Consider the following 18,016-nt stretch of genomic DNA (forward strand, 5'->3'; position numbering starts at 1 on the left):
ATTCATCTAGGTATATAAAAGTCCATGAAAATACTCTCCCATTTACTAAAAGGGATCTCCAAAGGATGTAATAATTCTCTACTTCAAAGGCGCTCAGCCTTAATGCATCTGACATTGACGACACTTCACCACATAGTTTGTTACATCCCAAGGTTAACGAGAGTTAAGACGTTAACCATAGTCTAGGGGTAAAACATCTTAAGTGGGATAAGTAGCTATTATGAGACGTGCTATCTTTGGCTCCTAGTTTATAGGAGCCTATATAAGTGACTTTATGAGTCAGTTTGAGGGAGAGGTTCTTAGACCTGGACTCAAGGCCTTGAGACTACTTCGTGCTAAGATCCGATGGGTGTGTATTGGTGGTATTGTGGACGCTAGGGACTTTGCACATGGAGCCATGTCTCTGATGCTACTATCCCCCTACGCACGTGGGTGAGCCTGAATGGCTCTATGGTTGGGCGGTGAGCTAGATGCTTGAGTCTTTGTGTACAGTCGAGGGAGAGCTCCTTAGACCTAGATTTGAGGCCTTGAGACTACTTCGTGCTAACATCCAATGGGTGTGTACTGTTGGTATGGGATGCCAGGGACTTTCCACATGGAGCCATGACTTTGATGCTACTATCAATGTGTGTTAGGGGGTGAGCCTCAATGGCTCTATGGCTGGGTGGTGAGCTAGATGCCTGAGTCTTTGTGTGTTTTTCCTAACTCTTTATGGTTAATCCTAGGGTTCGTAAGCCTGGGGGCTTGACATAGTCTTAGACTGTTGCCCTCATCTTGGGCCAGTAAAACATACGAGTCATAGGTTTGTTGTAGCCCCGGATGACGTGCTATGGGAGCATCCTGACAGTCATAAAGGATCCTCTTCCTAATCTCAGCACTATCCAGCACGCAAACTCTTATCATTTCGGAACAACAATTTGTTCCGAATAAGATACTGATCCCCTGCTACTTTGACATTGGAATGACCCTTGAACTTTGGTCTGTAATAATGGAGCTCCTTGCCTGGACGTGCTACCAAAATTGACCATAATATCTATCGGTTTCACATAGCTCTCTCAAGGAATTATAAAGATCAGCTTAATCTCGGTGAAACTCAAAAGATTCACCTCCCCAATCCAACTCAATGCATTTGCAATCCTGTTCAAGCCACCCTTCCGATATAAAGATTAGCTTGAATCTTTGTGAAACTCAAAAGATTCACCTCCTCAATCCGACTCACATTGGAAAGGCCTTTGGAGTGATGTGAAGGAGTATGTTGCCAAATGTATGCCTTGTCAACTCAATAAGGATCCCACACAAAAGCCCGGTGTTTATGCTTATACACACTTCTTGTATCACTCCATCTTGTTTCCCTTCCTCGTGATGGAACAAGTGAGTCATCCACTTCAATCTCTCCATCCCTCCGCACTCTTCTAGGAAGTTCCAATATTGGGAAGGCTCTGTTTGTGGTCTCATTCTCACTCGTGGCACATTCAAAGCTTTGTGCAAAAGCTGGATCTTATTCGAGGCTACTTTTGGAGATTGTTTGTGTGACTTGACATCTAGTAGCTGCCATCAATCCATCTGCTTCAGATTGGGCCTATATAGGCTATCTTTGGCTCACACCTTGTTTTCATTGAGAGAGCGTTTGTTGGGAAAATCAATGTAAAAGAAGTTTTGTATAAGTGTGTGAACTAGGTCTTATATAAAGCAGCTCCTGTGTGAACAACCGCTAAGTGTGTAAGGGTTCTTTATACATGGAAATAGTCCCTTAAGGACTTATGTAAGCAATAATGTGTAAAGCAGCTCCTGTGTGAACAACCGCTAAGTGTGTAAGGGTTCTTTATACATGGAAATAGTCCCTTGAGGACTTATGTAAGCAATAATGTGTAAAGGTGACACCTCAGTGGACACTTGGCACCTCATCTTGATATGTGTTATACGTGGTGATAGCCTATAGCCACACCTTGTAAGGGGGGTCTCTCCTATTTTAAGGACCATCATTACAATGTAAATTATATACTTGCAAAGATGTAGTCCCTTGTGCATCTCCTTATTAGTTTAGGGTTGATGTCATGTTGCGCTTTTTATGCTTTCTCACTCTCTCTCTTGTTTTTCTGTGTGCTTCCGCCATGACCCAATCCTGCTCGTCAACAATGCCCCTTTGCCAGGTTGACATGGTAGACATGATCACTTGGTCGGGTCTCTGCTCCCAATTTATGCACCAATTTGGCATTAATAAAATTATGAGTGTTACCAGGGTTAAATAGGATGTGTACAGTTTTTCCCTACATTGATCCATACATACGTATGAAATCATTGGGTCTGAAAACTGCCATGTCACCGAAGCATCACAATACAGGCTGCTAAAGTGCAAAAGCGCAATGCAGAAAACAAGGGAAAAAACTGTGGCAGTATAGCATCGCAATTCAACGTTACAGGCTTGGAATGATGCGACTGGCCTTTGAAAAGAAAAAGATTAAAAGTTTTTTAAATACTAAAAAGAGAAGAGCTTTTATTATTAAAAAGATGCTTTTAAAGTGCTTTTCTCAAGTGCCTTTGGGCAAGAACTATATATTAAGCTATTCTCTCATTGTTGAGATATGTAAAAAGACAAGAGAGGTCTCTAGCTCTAAGAACTTGTACTCAAGATCCCTCCAAGGGGTTTTTTCTAATATAACTCGTGTCCAGGGGTTGGGGGGGGGGTGGCCTGAGGCTATTCCGACCCTTAGTGTGGTGCAAGCAATGGGAAGCACTCACCATCAAGAAGAGGACCAAGCCACCCAAAGTGGAAAGCAAACCCAAGAAGACCCAAGAACCCACATGGTCAAAGAAACTATGACCAATTTGGACACTATTCTTCAAGATCCCGACTTGATGAGAATCTTTGAGCAACTATCTAAGAAGATTGAGCAAATGAAGAAAGGGGACGAGCAACTAACAAAGGAAGATGATGTGCACCTTGCATGCGGATGGGAACAAGTGAGACAATCGATCACTACAACAAGAAATTTTGGGATGCATATCTCAAGATTACTCCTTTTAAGGAGATTTCTGAGAGATCTAAGTTAAGAAAGTATCGGCCCGGTTTGCATGACAACATTCGAGATTTTGTGAATGTATGCTTGAATGATACCATCCAAGATTTGATGCATTCAGCTTCAGTTGCTGCCACGGTCTACATGGTAGACAAACCAAAGAAAAAGACAAGTATTGGAGATCAAAAGTCTTCGGTGCTTGAGAAGCGTGAGAACGAAGTTTCAATCTATGAAGCCGAGGGGTATTCCAAACTCCTACAAAGGAAAGCCTGATCAAGCATGTGAACTCCTACAAAGGAAAGCCTGATCAATTGGCGCAGCTTAGGTGCCATGTGGCGCTGCCATGTAGCAGTTGGCTATTGGAGGAGCAATTAGACAGTATTTTACAGGTCGTGGACAAGTCCTCATAATAGGCTGACAATGATAAAGGTGGTCGACCGGCATAGATGGGACATATATATATGCACGTAGGTTATCCATCACAATCATCTGCATTCCTCTCAGCGATTAGAGCCTACAAAGCATCTCTTTGCAGAACAAGCTGGTCAACAGTGTGTGGCTTGTGATTTGACGTTCTTAGTCATTTTTCGTATTATTTCAGTTGTAACACTTTCTTTTTGTACATAATATAGAGAGTGGTTTATGACTCGTGTGTGTGTGTGCTGATGTGTGATTTTGTTGCACTCTTTTCTATTTCTGAAAACCCTAGCGCATAGGCACAAGTGTTCTACAAGTTTGTTCTTCAAGTTTATTGGCTCGTTTGAGGTAACAGGCTTGGTACACCAGGATCAAATTACTGGTGCCAAACTAAGAGTGATGTAAGTGACATGCCAAGCACTTTTTGTTTTGCTTCATGGGTCTGGGAGGCTTGTGCCCGCGTTTCTTCTAAAACAAAAAGGCGAAGAATGGTTGCTGAATACGAGGATTGAGGCTTGACTGTACATGATGTGCCCACACGGAAGGAACCACTATTGAATTTGAAGGCCGTGATAACCTCTAATTAGAAGGCTAGTTGGAAGGGTCTTTATTGGGTGGAAGCCTTGTAACCCATGGGGTAGGCCTAGAGAGTACCAAGAACAGATTACGACCACTTGTTAGGATGTTGATGGCACATCTTCTTCAATAGTTGACATAGCACCTTGGCGGTATTCTCTGCCTAACCATTTTTTCTTGAGATAGTAGGCACAAGATTTTTAATGAAAGGTTTAGTATCTGGCTAGTAGAGTGGTGATGTGCTCATTGACGAAGTGGGAACCCCGATTAGTGATTTCAAGGGGACAGCCAAACCTCACAAAGATGTGCTCGTACAGAATCTTTGCCATTGTGTGAGTAGTGTTACCTTTGGTTGCTTGTTCCTCTGCCCACTTGGTGGCTTGTTTGGTCGCCACAAGGATGTAGTTGCATCTGCTTGGGTGGGCAATTGGATCGATCCGGCAAACAAAATCTATTCCCCATGGCTCAAAGGCTAGAGAGACCTGAAGAGGCCAGTTAGATTGGTGGGTGGGTTTTTGCTCGCACCTCTGGTAGGTGTCACATGATTTGGCATACTTCTTAGAGTTGCGGCCAGTTGATATTGTGCTTATTCTTTCTATCTTTAGTGGTACATTTGCCCTATCAACTACTTATTTGCTGTACTAATTCTTTCTATTTGTTGGTTTCCTTAGTGCTAGGCTTCATTATGGCTGAGTCTGCTCTGCTTCTTCGGAGGTTTGACAGAAACTCAGTACGAAGGCCTTTGTGTGAATATATTCTCTTATGTGTGTGTGTGTGTGGAGTGCGTGTGAGAGCATATCTTGATACAGAGTTCTACACCCACTATTGGGCATTGATGACATTAGTGGGGATGTCGTAGTATCTAGTCCATACTATGCATAATGGAGTTGATAGTTATATAGTCTTGTGGATTGACTACCATAAGTATATAACATGCATGTTCCTAAAAGGTGAATTTGGGCATGTTCCTGGATTCATCTAAGTATATATATACTTCTTAGAGTCCTTGAACATAGTCGGCCACCACAAATCACTTTGGAAGATGTGTTCTACAGTGGCATGCCTAGGGTAGTGTCCACCCGCCAGTCTTCCACGAGCATCTTCCACCAGGTAAGGCACTTAATGTAAGCTGACACAATGCCATATGATGACTTGCACGGTAGAGCTGGCCTGCCACTAATTGGAATGGACGGCTTTTTTGTTGGAACCCCAAGTCCCTAGAGGTCACCCATCCCAATTGTGTTCATGCCGATGCACGCTTAACTCGAGGTTTCCACAAATTGGTTTAGCCATCCGAATCCCAAAACCTTAAGGTGATGGGGGACCTCCAGTCTATCCATTTTGTGGAAATTTCCTATTGCTACCCTTGGCACTAGTTTTCTTAACACTTTCTTAATTGAAAGGTTGAACTTGTTCATGTTTTTCTTGGCTCAAAGGATCAACTTGGCTTCTCTAGTGGCTGAGAGGTTACACTTCAATCTATGGCTCTGATACCATGTTGGAAATTCAGTGGGGGGACCAAGTCCTGGGAGGTCACCCATCCCAGTTGTGTTCACGCCAATGCGTGCTTAATTGGAGGTTTCCACGAATTGATTTAGCCATCCAGACTCCAAAACCTTAAGGTGATGGAGGACCTCCGTGTTGGAGAATGCACAGGCGGAAGCATAAACTGAACAAGAGAGAGAGTAGAGAGAGCTTGTGGACAAGATCACCGTTTAAAATAGCAATCAGCTTTACAATGGCAATAGCCAGCAAGAGGTGTTCAACAATGTGTACGGGATTGGATGATGAAGTGAATAATGGGGAGGCTCCTTATATAGTGAAGATGTGAACTTGGCCAACTGCACTGGAACAGGCCGATCTACTCACGTCTCATAAAACAAGGAGAAAATACATAAATGCCAATAAATAGGCACAACCCAAATACACTGAGGTACACTAATTCTAACACCCCCTTTGCAGCTTATAGTGTGCAAGAGTTTGAAGAAGATAAATTGATGAAGATGTAACCATGGACCCTCCAACACCGCGAATATTGGAATCACCTCGGAGAGAGCACTCGCCAACCTATTTCCTCGAAACAAAATGCCCCCACAAACAGCAAGGAACTTTGCTTAGCTACGAATTCCCACACAAGTGTGCAATGAACTTCAAGAATAGATGATGAGCTGCTGGACACATCGCGCCCATACCCCCAACAGTGGACGGAAAACACATCATGTCCCAAAAGCCTCGAACAATGAACTTGGAACAGATCTAGTTCCTAATTTCTGCTACACCAAAGATAACCATGTCCTGCCAGTAGTCTAATGCTTGGAACTCCGAATCATGGTTCCCATGCATCAGTAAGTGGAGCTGCAATCAGTCCCCTCTCTCGCCCACAAGCCTCCTCTGGCTGGAAGCACATGGGGGGAACTGCATGTATACTAGAGAAGTACACCATCTGGGTTCTCTTGAGCCGGAAGCGCCTTGGAAGCCCTAGATGTGTTACTAGAGGAATTTGTATCACTGTCGTTTGTCGTGTCTTTGCTCTTTTTCTGAGATAAAGACTTGCCCTTGCCCTTGGTGTTGGACAAAAAGTCCTTGGACAGATGTCCTCTCTTCCCACAAGAGACTCCAAACTTTCTTTTGAATTGAAGTAAGTGCCTGATTAGAATTGTTAAGACACACCTTTATCTTATCCTGAGAAACGAATGGACCCTTCCTCCAAGAGTAGGGAGCTAAGATCATCAAAATCCAACTGAGTGGTTGTGACCTGGCATCGCAAAGCTTGAGAAACCACATCATACTCCGGGGGAAGCTTGGTGAGGATAAGTGCAGCAAGCTGAGCAGAGAACAAAGCAACGCCCATTGCCAGTAACTGGTCATGGATACTCTTGGTTCATGAGGAACGAGTGCAGGAAATAACAAACTGTAGAGTTTCCCTTGCAAAGTAAATGCCCTCATTGACGAATCTCGAGCAAACAGATCCTCCAATTTAGCCCATACCTGATGAGCACTGGTGAGAGTTTGCATGGCCGGTGAGACCTCCTGTGTGATGGTCCACACAAGCACTGGATGCGCCTTCGAATCACGATTCTCCCAGTCTTGTAATTCCGCAAGGAATTCATCCTCTTGATCCCGAGTCCACCTCCTAGAGTTTTGATGACACTCGGGCTTCTTCTCACTGCCCTGAACAATATCCCACAAACCCTTGTGGATGAACGAGATCCGCATTTGCAGCTTCCAATGAGCATAGTTGGGTCCGTTCAACTTGTCTGTTCGTACAGGGGGGAGCCATATCCACAGCCACCACAAAGAACACAAATCTCAGCTCGAGTGCACCACTGGGAACCTCCTATTGGAAGGGCAGGGACTCGTGGAGGAAGAAGAAGATGTAGAGCCACTTGTCTGTCAACACCACATGCAAGAAACTCACCACCAACTGATGCCGGAGCAGAAAACGCAGCCACAACTCCTCAAGTTACTTCTGTAGAACAAAAAGCAGCCAGAAAGGGCTGGCCGACAGCAAGAGGGTGGCTGGACCAGAAAATGCAGCAGGGTATACAGAAAACGCAGCAACTGTTATCACTGATAGCAGCTGGGAGAAGCTATGGAAAAAAACGCAAGGCATAGATGATGAAAATGGTGAGCAGATTGCAGAAATATGGAGCAGCCTGAACCTAAGCGAATGACCATGTTGGAGAATGCACAAGCGGAAGCATAAACTGAACAAGAGAGAGAGTAGAGAGAGCTTGTGGTTTATAATAGCAATCAGCTTTACAATGGCAATAGCTAGCAAGAGGTGTTGAACAATGTGCACGGGATTGGATGATGAAGTGAATTAATGGGGAGGCTCCTTATATAGTGAAGATGTGAACCCGGCCGATTGCTTTGGAACAGGCCGACCTATTCACGACTCATAAAACAAGGAGAAAACACATAAATGCCTGGCATGACTCAAATACACTGAGGTGCACTAATTCTAACACTCCAGTCTTTCCATTTTGTGGAAATCTCCTATTGCTACCTTTGACACCACTTTTCTCAACATTTTTATCAGAAGTCTCTGCTTGTCTTTGGGAGAGGCACCTTGGGGATATTGACTTGTAGACAGTAAGACAAGCACATCCTGTTACGACCTTGAGTTTTTCCCTTTGGACAACAAGCAGGTGGGCACAGGCATGGGCACGGGATGGACAGTGTGAACAGGCATCAGTTTGGATATGAAAAGGAAACCCATATGTGTGGACAGCCCAAGTGTGAAAGGGGACAAAAAGGATTTTAAAGGTTACAAGGTTTTAAAACCTTAGATGACTTAAAGTATTATTATTTTTTGAAAGTTTGCGTTTTTGCTTTTGGCGTTTTTGAGAAAGCGAATCGCCTCTTTATAAAGCAAAGGGTGGCGGAGCTGAAGGGGGGCAGGTTGCCGGGTGGTCATCATGTGGTCGTCGCGTGGGGTGTCATGTAGTAGTGTGTGTAATACGCTGGCGCATCTCTCTTCGCGAGCAAGCCACGTGCGGCAGCGCAATAGGCGACCAGGCAGGCTGCACGTGTGGAAGACCAGGTTGGCTGCGCGTTTGGGCTACAGCCAGCAACAGGCAGCCAGGCGGGCGTCAGGCAATTGTAGCCAGTCGGGCAGCCAGGCAGGCGTCAGGCAGTTGCAGCCAGTCGGGCAGATTGTAGGCGAAGCAGGGGGGAGGCGCTGCTGGACAGAGACAACCGACCACTGAATAACCTCTCTCTTTCATCATAAGAGCCCAGTGTGTTTTCTCTTTTGTGTACCAGGGAAGTACGAGAGACTTTGAATAGGAGAACAAGCTATAGATGTTAGAAGTCATCTCCTGTCTATTTTTTATACACCAGGGCCTCTGTTGTGGGTGTGCCTGCCCTGTATAGGTGTTTTTATCATTTTTCCTCACTCCCTGTATTTTTTCCCCATTTTTTCCCATTTTTCCATGGTGTGGATGGATGCCAGATGATTGGCAGGAGCCCATGGTGGCTGGCCGACTGCCTATTCTGCAGTCGTGGAGGTGCTGATGTTGGCCGACCTGTTTTACACAGTCGTGGAGATATTCTATGCTGGCCGACCTGTTTTACTCAGTCGTGGAGACATCTGCCGCTGGCCGACTGCTTTATGCAGTCGTGGAGAGCCATCATGCGCTGGCCGACTGCATCCATGGGGCATATAAATAGGCCCCATGCTCCTCACCATTGTATCATTCAGTTTTGTGCGGGATCTTGTGTATAGAGAAGAGTTTACACGCCAATTTCTCAGTGTCTCTTGTGCTGTCTATTTTCTGCATTCTACTTGCTCTTGTGGACCCAAGTTTGGTTATCATTTCCGTTGCATATTTTGACATGGTATCAGAGCCCTAGGCTCTTGATAGATCTTGGGAGTTTTCTGAGCAAGAGGGGGATAGTTAGATTGCTGATTGGTGGACTGTTTTGGACTGTTCGGGAAGAGAAGTTGCAAGAGCAAGGCGGGCTAAGGTGCTGGACAGCCACTTGCAGGTTTTAGAGTTCATTTTCCCACGACCCACCCTTTTTTAGTTTAATCCCCGCGATGGCAGATTTACTAGAGATGGCTAAGAAGCACGTGAAGATTCCTACTCTCCCCACGTTCCCTGTGGATCGTCAGTTGGACGGGAACAATTACGGCATCTGGAAGGTTATGATGGAGTCTGTGCTGGAGTCATATGACCTTGTTGATTTCATCGTCATCGGGGTTCCACGGCCGGAAGTACTGTCGATGAAGAAGGACCGGGAGGCACAGACACAGATGTGGGATCGTGTCAACGCCAGGGTCCAGTCATTTATTTTCCTCACACCACAAGTGATCAATCATGTAAAGCACATGACGCTGGCCAGAGGCATATGGGAGCACTTGGCTTCTCTTTATAACAGGGTATCACCCATGAAGAGGATCTCCTTCGAAGTGCAGATGCGGGTTATGAACCCTACAAAGTCCTCGATGATGCGGGAACACATTAACAAGCTGCAGGCTCTTCAGCAGGAAGTCCTCCAGGTTGGGACGGAGATATCATCTGAAGACATGGCCATCACTTTGCTGTCCCACTTGCCTGCTCAGTATTCTGCTTTCTACTAATTGTTGATTACGAGTGGCAGACTCAGCACCATTACCTGGGAGGAGCTTGTGCCAATGGTCTTGGACCAGGAGGAACGTTTCACGAACCCTCCTCACAGCGGCGGTTCGAAGGCCTTAACTGGCCAACGGTCGAAAGGCCGGTATAACAAGGGCAAAGGGAAGGCTTTACCGGAGAAGTCTTCTGAGAAGAAGCCTGACTCAGAACGAGAGAAGCTGAAGGCTGAAAGATCCTGCAATGATTGTGGCGAGAAGGGCCACTATTGGAGGAAGTGTCCTAAGCGGACTGGGAAGAGTGCTAATTCATCAGCCTCAGCTGCAAAGACTCCTGCATTTGTGCACTTAGAGATGATGGACTCCGACGCTTCATCGTCTTCAAGCGAGGAGGCAGTTGGCTTCACCGCCGCGGATACTCGGGAACGGATTCTTGACAGTGGTGCTTCCAGGCACATGTCTCCGTCCCGTGACTTCTTTTTGGATCTGAAACGGCAATCAGATCGCATCTTTATTGGCGACAACTCCACTATTCCGATACACAGTGAGGGCCGAATGGAGATTATTCCCGACGGCAAGGGGGGCAAGCATGCTTCCCGTGTTCTTTATGTCCCTGCTCTGGGTTTTCATCTTCTGTTAGTGCATGAAGTATGCAAGACTGGCTTTCGGGTGGAATTTGAGGAGCATTCAGTTGCTCTACGAGACCGTGAGACTGGCCAGGTTGTTTGGGAAGGCGGTGTGGAGAATGGTATCTACAAGCTCTCTGCACTCTCCTCGTTGACAGGTTCTCAGGTCGGAGATTTGTGGCACTTTCGTTTTGGCCACTTAAATGTGGATGCATTACGGCGAGCTTTCTGAGAACCAGATGGTGGTTGGCTTGCCAGATGTTGGGAGTAGGCAAGGACGTTGCAGTTCTTGCATACGTGGTAAGCAGCACAGGAAATCCTTTCCGAAGCAGGCTTCCAGGCGGGCTTTGAAACCATTGGAGTTGATTCACACTGACTTGTGTGGACCTCAGTAGACACCATCTTTGGGAGGATCTCTCTACTTTATGTTGCTTGTTGATGATTGTACCAGATTCACGTGGGTCTACTTTCTTTCTCAGAAGGACCAAGCTTTTGCACGGTTCAAGGATTGGCACGTGATGGTGGAGAAGGAGTCTGGATTTTAGGTAAAGACTCTCAGGGCTGACAAGAGGTGAATTCTCCTCGACTGTATTTCTCAAATTTTGTGCAGATCATGGCATCAAGAGGGAACTGGCCAATACAGGATCGCCTTCGGAGAATGGAGTTGTAGAACGCAAGAATAGGACTGTGGTGGAGATGGCAAGGACCATGCTGGAGCATCGTGATCTTCCTCGTCCACTTTGGGGAGAGGCTGTGGCAATGGTTGTCCATACCCTCAACCGATCTCCGACGGCTTCAGTACCTCATATGACTCCATTTGAGGCATACTTTGGCAAGAAACCTGATGTCTCGCACTTCCGTGTTTTTGGGAGTGATGCGTATGTACATATTCCAAAGAAGCAAAGGGGGAAGCTTGACTCCAAGTCCTACAAGCTTGTATTTGTGGGGTATAATTCTCTTTCCAAGGGATACAGATTGTATGATCCAGACAGGAACGAGATTGTTGTCAGTCGGGATGTGGTCTTTGACGAGCATGTTCCAGTATCCACTGTCGAGGAACCGCTACTTCTTGGAGATCCAGAGGAGTCTGATGATGATTCCCAGACCATTATCCCAGTTGATCAACCTCAGTCATCAGTACAGGAGGTTGAGCCCGCAGCTGGAGTAGAGCCCCTGCGACCACAGGAGGCTCCACGATCTGTTCGAGTACCTAGGTGGTTGTTGGACACCCTTCGGGAGTCAGGTGTCACGGAGCTACCCTCCGAGTGGACCATAGAGGACGGCCCTCGAAGATCACACAGAGTCCGAGATAAAAGCAATACAGCGGAGCTTCTTCAGGTAAACTATGCTTTGATGTCTCGTATTATGTGGGACAAGGAGCCCACTTCCGTCAAGGAAGCCCTTTCACAGGATACTTGAAGGAAAGCCATGCAGGTGGAACTTGATGCCATCGAGAAGAACAACACTTGGGAGATGGTACCGAGGCCGTCGAAACGGTCAGTCATTGGTGTCAAATGGGTCTTTAAGACCAAATATACGTTTGATGGGTCGGTGGACAAACACAAAGCCAGACTTGTGGCTAAAGGTTATGCTCAGCGGCCAGGCATCGACTACAAGGATACCTTTGCACCGACAGCAGGGATGACCACGATTCGGACCGTTCTTGCCCTTGCTTCTTCTCAGAGGTGGCCCATGTATCAAATGGATGTAAAATCTGTGTTCCTTAATGGTGACCTGCAGGAGGAGGTGTATGTTGAGCAGCCTCCAGGCTTTATTGTTCCAGGATCAGAAGGGATGGTTTACAAGTTGCGTAAGGCCTTGTATGGTCTTAAGCAGGCTCCCAGGGCTTGGAATCAGAAGATTGATTCCTTCTTTATTCGGACTGGATTTCAGAGATCGGTTGCAGATCCTAACCTGTATCTCTTTCGGGAACGCGGCATGGTCATGATTATCATCCTTTATGTGGATGATCTCATTCTCACCGGCGGTCATGTGGAGCACATTGGCGTGACGAAGGCTGCCTTGTCAAAGGAGTTTGAGATGACCGACTTAGGCTTACTCCACTTCTTTTTGGGATTGGAGATCTGGCAGACCCAAAGGGGTTGTTTCGTCTCTCAGCAATGGTATGTTCATGAGTTGCTTGAGGCCTTTGGGATGGAGAATTGCAAGCCTATTACTTCGCCGATGGACCCGAACACAAAGTTAGTGTGAATAGCCTGCTCTGATTAATTAAAGAAGATTCTCCCAATAAACAATTTGATGCCCACAACAAGTGATGCGTGAACATTACTTTCCAAGCTATGTCACTAAATAAATCAATAATGATTTATTATTATTATTTAGTGACATGTCGTAATGATTGTGTACTATTTAGGGGTGCCTTTGCCAATGTCATGCAATGTCCAAGGGAGGTGTTGTACAGATGTGCCTTCTCTAGGGAGACCCACTCCTTACTAGGTTGGGTGAGCACAATGCTAAGAGTAGAAAGGCTGGCATCTATATAGACATGGAAAACTATCCTACCAGTTGGGTGGGATGAGAAGGGGGCTTTTCTCTATGAGTGGTTTTTGCGATATGTGAATGTGGTTGACTGGGGGTTGGACCACTGGAAGGGGGATGGTTGGACTTACAAGGCGGGTGCGAGGTAAGGCAACGCTAGCATACATCTTAATGAAGTGGCGATGATAACCAGTATGCCCAACAAAACCTTTGAGCACCGTTGGAACTAGTGGGAGGTGGCAACCGAAGGCTAGAGGAAATCTTGTCGGGGTTTGGAGCTAGACTTGCTGCAGTGTCATGTGCAAGACGTGCTGGCTAATCCCAGGGCTAATCCTTGAAGGGCAACAGATAAAGAACCAGATTAGAAGATTGATTGGAGCTTATGCTGCTAGGTTTTGGATAGGAGAACCTTGTGGAAAAGGACAACAGGCTGTCGGCCAGGTGTGAAGGAGTTGCTTCTATCGGCTGCAGTAAAAAGATGATTATTTGTCCTAGAGTTGGCCGACAGCAGGTCGGCCAGTCCACAAGGGGTTTTCAGCCCTATAAAAGGTCACTTTGGCTCAATGCTTAGATCATTCAACTCTTTATGAGTTGGGTCCTAGAGTTAGAGATAGATTAGGTATCATTACCTTTTCCAAGACAGCCTATGGCTGTAGGACTTGTATGACCTTTTTGTACATTATAAATATACTGAATACTCAGCTATCTCTCTGTCTCTTCTCTATCTTCTGTTTGTGTTTTGCATTAAGCATGTTCTAGGATGGTGTTTAGGGCTGAAAGAAGACTCCTAGAGCTTCCGCATGTGACATTGGTATCAGAGCATGAGGCTCATCAAGGCTAAACATTGATTCAGTCCCAGCTCAAGGTGTGCAGGTCCAAGGTATAGGAAAATGCACAGGTGCAACTCCCAAGGGAAAGGAACACAAGACATGGAAGAAATTCCTAGGAGGTTGGTTGGTGGTGTTTCACAAGACCCAAGGGGAATGGAAGTTCTGTGAGTCGGGTGCCACGTGGGCACACCAGGAAAGGTTTTGAGGCAACGGTTCCAAGGGAGGATAATCCTCCAAGGGGAGGGTGCCGGATTCAGTACTGAGGAAAAGAAGACTAGAGAAAGTGTTTAGGGATAGGAGCATTCATCTCCTGTCCCTACCATATTATACCGTAGGGAGTGAGGGGCTGTGATGTGGGTGTGGCTGCCCGCAGGAGGAGTCCCCGATGATGTCCATTTTTCCCATTTCTTTCCCAGTTTGTAGGCGTGTTGTGGGGGTTTTTTTCTCTCTTTTTGGTTGGCCTGTAGGAGGCGACTGGCCAAGAGGGGCTTGACTAGGGGCTGGCCGACTAGGTTATGCTGGTCGTGGGCCAGCCGACTAGGTATTGTTGGTCGTGGGGCCCTATATCGGCCCTGTTTATATAGACTGATTGGTTGCCCTCTTCCATATATATATATATATATATACATATATATATATACATATATATATAGACATATATATAGACATATATATATATACATATATATATACATATATATATATACATATATATATATATATATATATATATATATACATATAGATATATATACATATACATACATATACATACATATACATACATATATATACATATATATACATATATACATATATATACATATATATACATATATACATATACATACATATACATATATACATATACATACATATACATATATATACATATATATATATATATATATATATATATATATATATTGGGCACTTGCGCCCCCCCCTCCCCCCCACATTGTACCGGTTATACTGTGTATATAGCAAAGTTTTACAACACTTCTCCTCTCTTGCACCTCTGCGTTTTCTGCTCTTAGTTTTTTGTCTCATTTCCGTTGCACATTCCGACATGGTATCAGAGCCTAAGGTGGCTTGAAGCTTTGGAGACGGTGAGAGCTTGCGGGACTGCTGGGCTAGGTGCTGATTCGTGCGTGTTCGGGCCGTATGGGCCATGGAGAAGTGGGTAGAAGGTGGGGTCACTGTTGGACAGCCACCTTGCAAGAAAACGCAGCCTCTTCATTTTTTTTTCCCAGCCACCCCTCCCTTCACAAGAGTACGTGAACCCTCGAGGTGGTAGATTTGCTCGAGATGGCAGAGAAACCTTTGAAGGTCCCCACCCTCCCGACGTTCCCGGTGGACCGACAGTTGGACGGGAACAACTATGGCATTTGGAAGGTGATGATGGAGTCTATCTTATGATTTGGCTAACTTCGTCATAGTTGGAGTTTCAAGGTTGGATCCGGAGCATAGTCACATGGGACATGAAATGGGGACGGGGAACGGGGACGGAAAAGATTGAGAATGGCCATTCCCGATGACTATAGAGTGACATGGGACGGGAAGATGCTGCCATCCCCAACATTCCCAAGTCTAAAAATGCCCATTCCCTGTGACTAGGATCCGGAGGAGGACGACACTTCACTATCAGTTAAAGAGCAGGAGGCCTAGACAAGGTTGTGGGATCGTGTCAATGTGCATGTGTGCGCTCTTTTATCTTTCTCAATTGCACACCCCAAGTGATCAATCATATCAAACACATGACGCTGGCTCGAGGGATTTGGTAGCACTTGGCCTCTTTGTACAATCAGGTATCACCCATGAAGAGAGTTTCCTTGGAAGTGCAGATGCGAGTGATGAATCCTGTAAAGTCTTTGACAATGCGGGAGCACATCAACAAACTCCAGGCTCTTCAGCAGGAGGTTCTTCAAGCTGGGAAGGAGATATCATCAGAGGACATGGCCATCACCTTGCTGTCTCATCTATCCTCTCAGTACTCAGCTTTCTATTCCTCTTTGATCACCAGTGGGAGGCTTAGCACCATTACTTGGGAGGAGCTTGTGCCGATGATCTTGGACCAGGAGGAGCGGTTTTTGAACCCTCCACAGGGCAGAAGTTCTGAGGCTTTGACTAGCTAGCGGTCGCAACAACAACAACGAGGGAAAAGGGAAGTCTTTGTCTTCTGAGAAGAAGCCCGACTCGGATTGTGATGCCTTGAAGGCTGAGCGGACTTGTAACCATTGTGGCCAGAAGGGTCACTACTGCAGGAAATGTCCTCAGCGGAGCACCAAGAAAGGTGTCAATTCCTCAGTTGCAGCCGTCGGGAAGACTCCAGCTTTTGTGCACTTTTTGGAGATTATGGAAACCGGAGCTTCATCTTCTTCAAGCAGGGAGGCGGTTGGTCTCACCGTTGGGGATACTGGGGAGTGGATTCTGGACAGTGGTGCTTCTAGACACATGACTCCTTCGCGAGAGTTGTTACAGGACCTTAGGAGGCAAACATGTCACATCTTTATTTGTGACAAGTCCACTATCCCGATTCATAGTGAGGGCAGGTTGGAGATTGTTCCCGATGGCAGAGGGGGGAAGCATTCCTCCCCGGTTCTTTATGTCCCATCTCTTGGTTTTCATCTTTTGTCAGTGCATGAGGTTTGCAAGACTGGCATGCAGGTGGAGTTTGATGAGCATTCGGTTGCTATCCGGGACAAGCAACAGGCCAGGTTGTTTGGGAAAGCGGAGTGGAGAATGGGATTAACAAACTCTCAGCACTCTCTTCTCTTTCAAGTACTTAGCTCGGTGATTTGTGGCATTTTCGTTTTGGCCACTTGAATGTCGACGTGTTGCGGCGGGCTTTCCGGGACCAGATGGTGGATGGCTTGCCAGATGTTGGCAGCAGGCAAGGACACTGCAATTCTTGCATTCATGGGAAGCAACATAGGGAAGTAGGCTATCGGGCGGGCTTCGAAACCACTAGAGTTGGTTCACACTGACTTATGTGGGCCTATGCAGATCCCATCTTTGGGAGGAGCCTTGTATTTCATGCTGATTGTGGATGATTGTAGCCAATTCACATGGGTGTTCTTTTTGCCACATAAGGACCAAGCCTTTGCTCGGTTCTTGGATTGATATGCTTTGGTGGAAAAGGAGTCTGGATTGCAGGTGGAGACTGTTCGGGCTGACAAAGGAGGGGATTCTCATTGTGATCCTTCTGGAGTTTCAAGGCTTCCGGTTTCCCGTTTGAGTTGGGCAACTGGGTCTTCTGGTGAAGCAACTAGTGCAGAAGTTGGCTCAAACATAAGACATGCGTTCACAAGCTGAGAAGCTGCTCCTGGAATTCTCCTCCCAGTGTACCAAAGTGGACTCGGTTGCCCAGGTACACTAAGTGGATCAAAGCATTGAAGGGTTCTACTCGAGGGCAGTATATCCTCAGGACTTGATACATATGCTAGGGAGACGCACGGCTACTCTTCCTCTGTCCACTAGCCACACTCACTACCAATAGGAATACCACTCGACAATAGAACAATGAGCACACATACAACGTAGAATGAACACACAACGAACACCGGGAACCCCAATCTTTACTCAGCGATTGTTACAAAATGGTACACATTGAACATCACACTCAGCTCTTCATGAATGTAAGTCTTGGGAAACCCCCCATACTTGTACAAGGGGTCCTCCACTCTCCAGAGCATGCAGAGGTAACTGCTATAAGAGGAACACCACCACTTGGCGTGACAGTGATAATCAGTGAAGATGCTCCGACTGGTGCAATGTACCAGTTGGCCACCAGTCCTCCTTAATTATGTCAGTCGACCACCCGCCCTCGTTGAATGTTGACGTGGTTTCCCACTTGTTGATTGGGATCTTGTAATTATTGGCACTTGTTGACGGGGAGGGGATTTGCAAGTCCACACTTCATGTGACCGGACTGGGATTTTTGAGTCCACACTTGAGATCATGGGCACCCTA

At 46.2% G+C, this 18,016-nt stretch overlaps 1 protein-coding gene across 3 annotated transcripts in view; it reads left to right on the plus strand.

Annotated features, from left to right (window-relative positions):
• LOC147606001 (uncharacterized) overlaps nt 1–18,016 on the plus strand; it is a 35,057-nt gene that overhangs the window by 9,370 nt on the left and 7,671 nt on the right. The window lies entirely within an intron of this gene.

Source organism: Cibotium barometz, chromosome 58, assembly GCF_041138505.1.
Source record: "Cibotium barometz isolate CiBa-2024 chromosome 58, ASM4113850v1, whole genome shotgun sequence".
In the NCBI taxonomy this organism is placed as follows: Eukaryota; Viridiplantae; Streptophyta; class Polypodiopsida; order Cyatheales; family Cibotiaceae; genus Cibotium; species Cibotium barometz.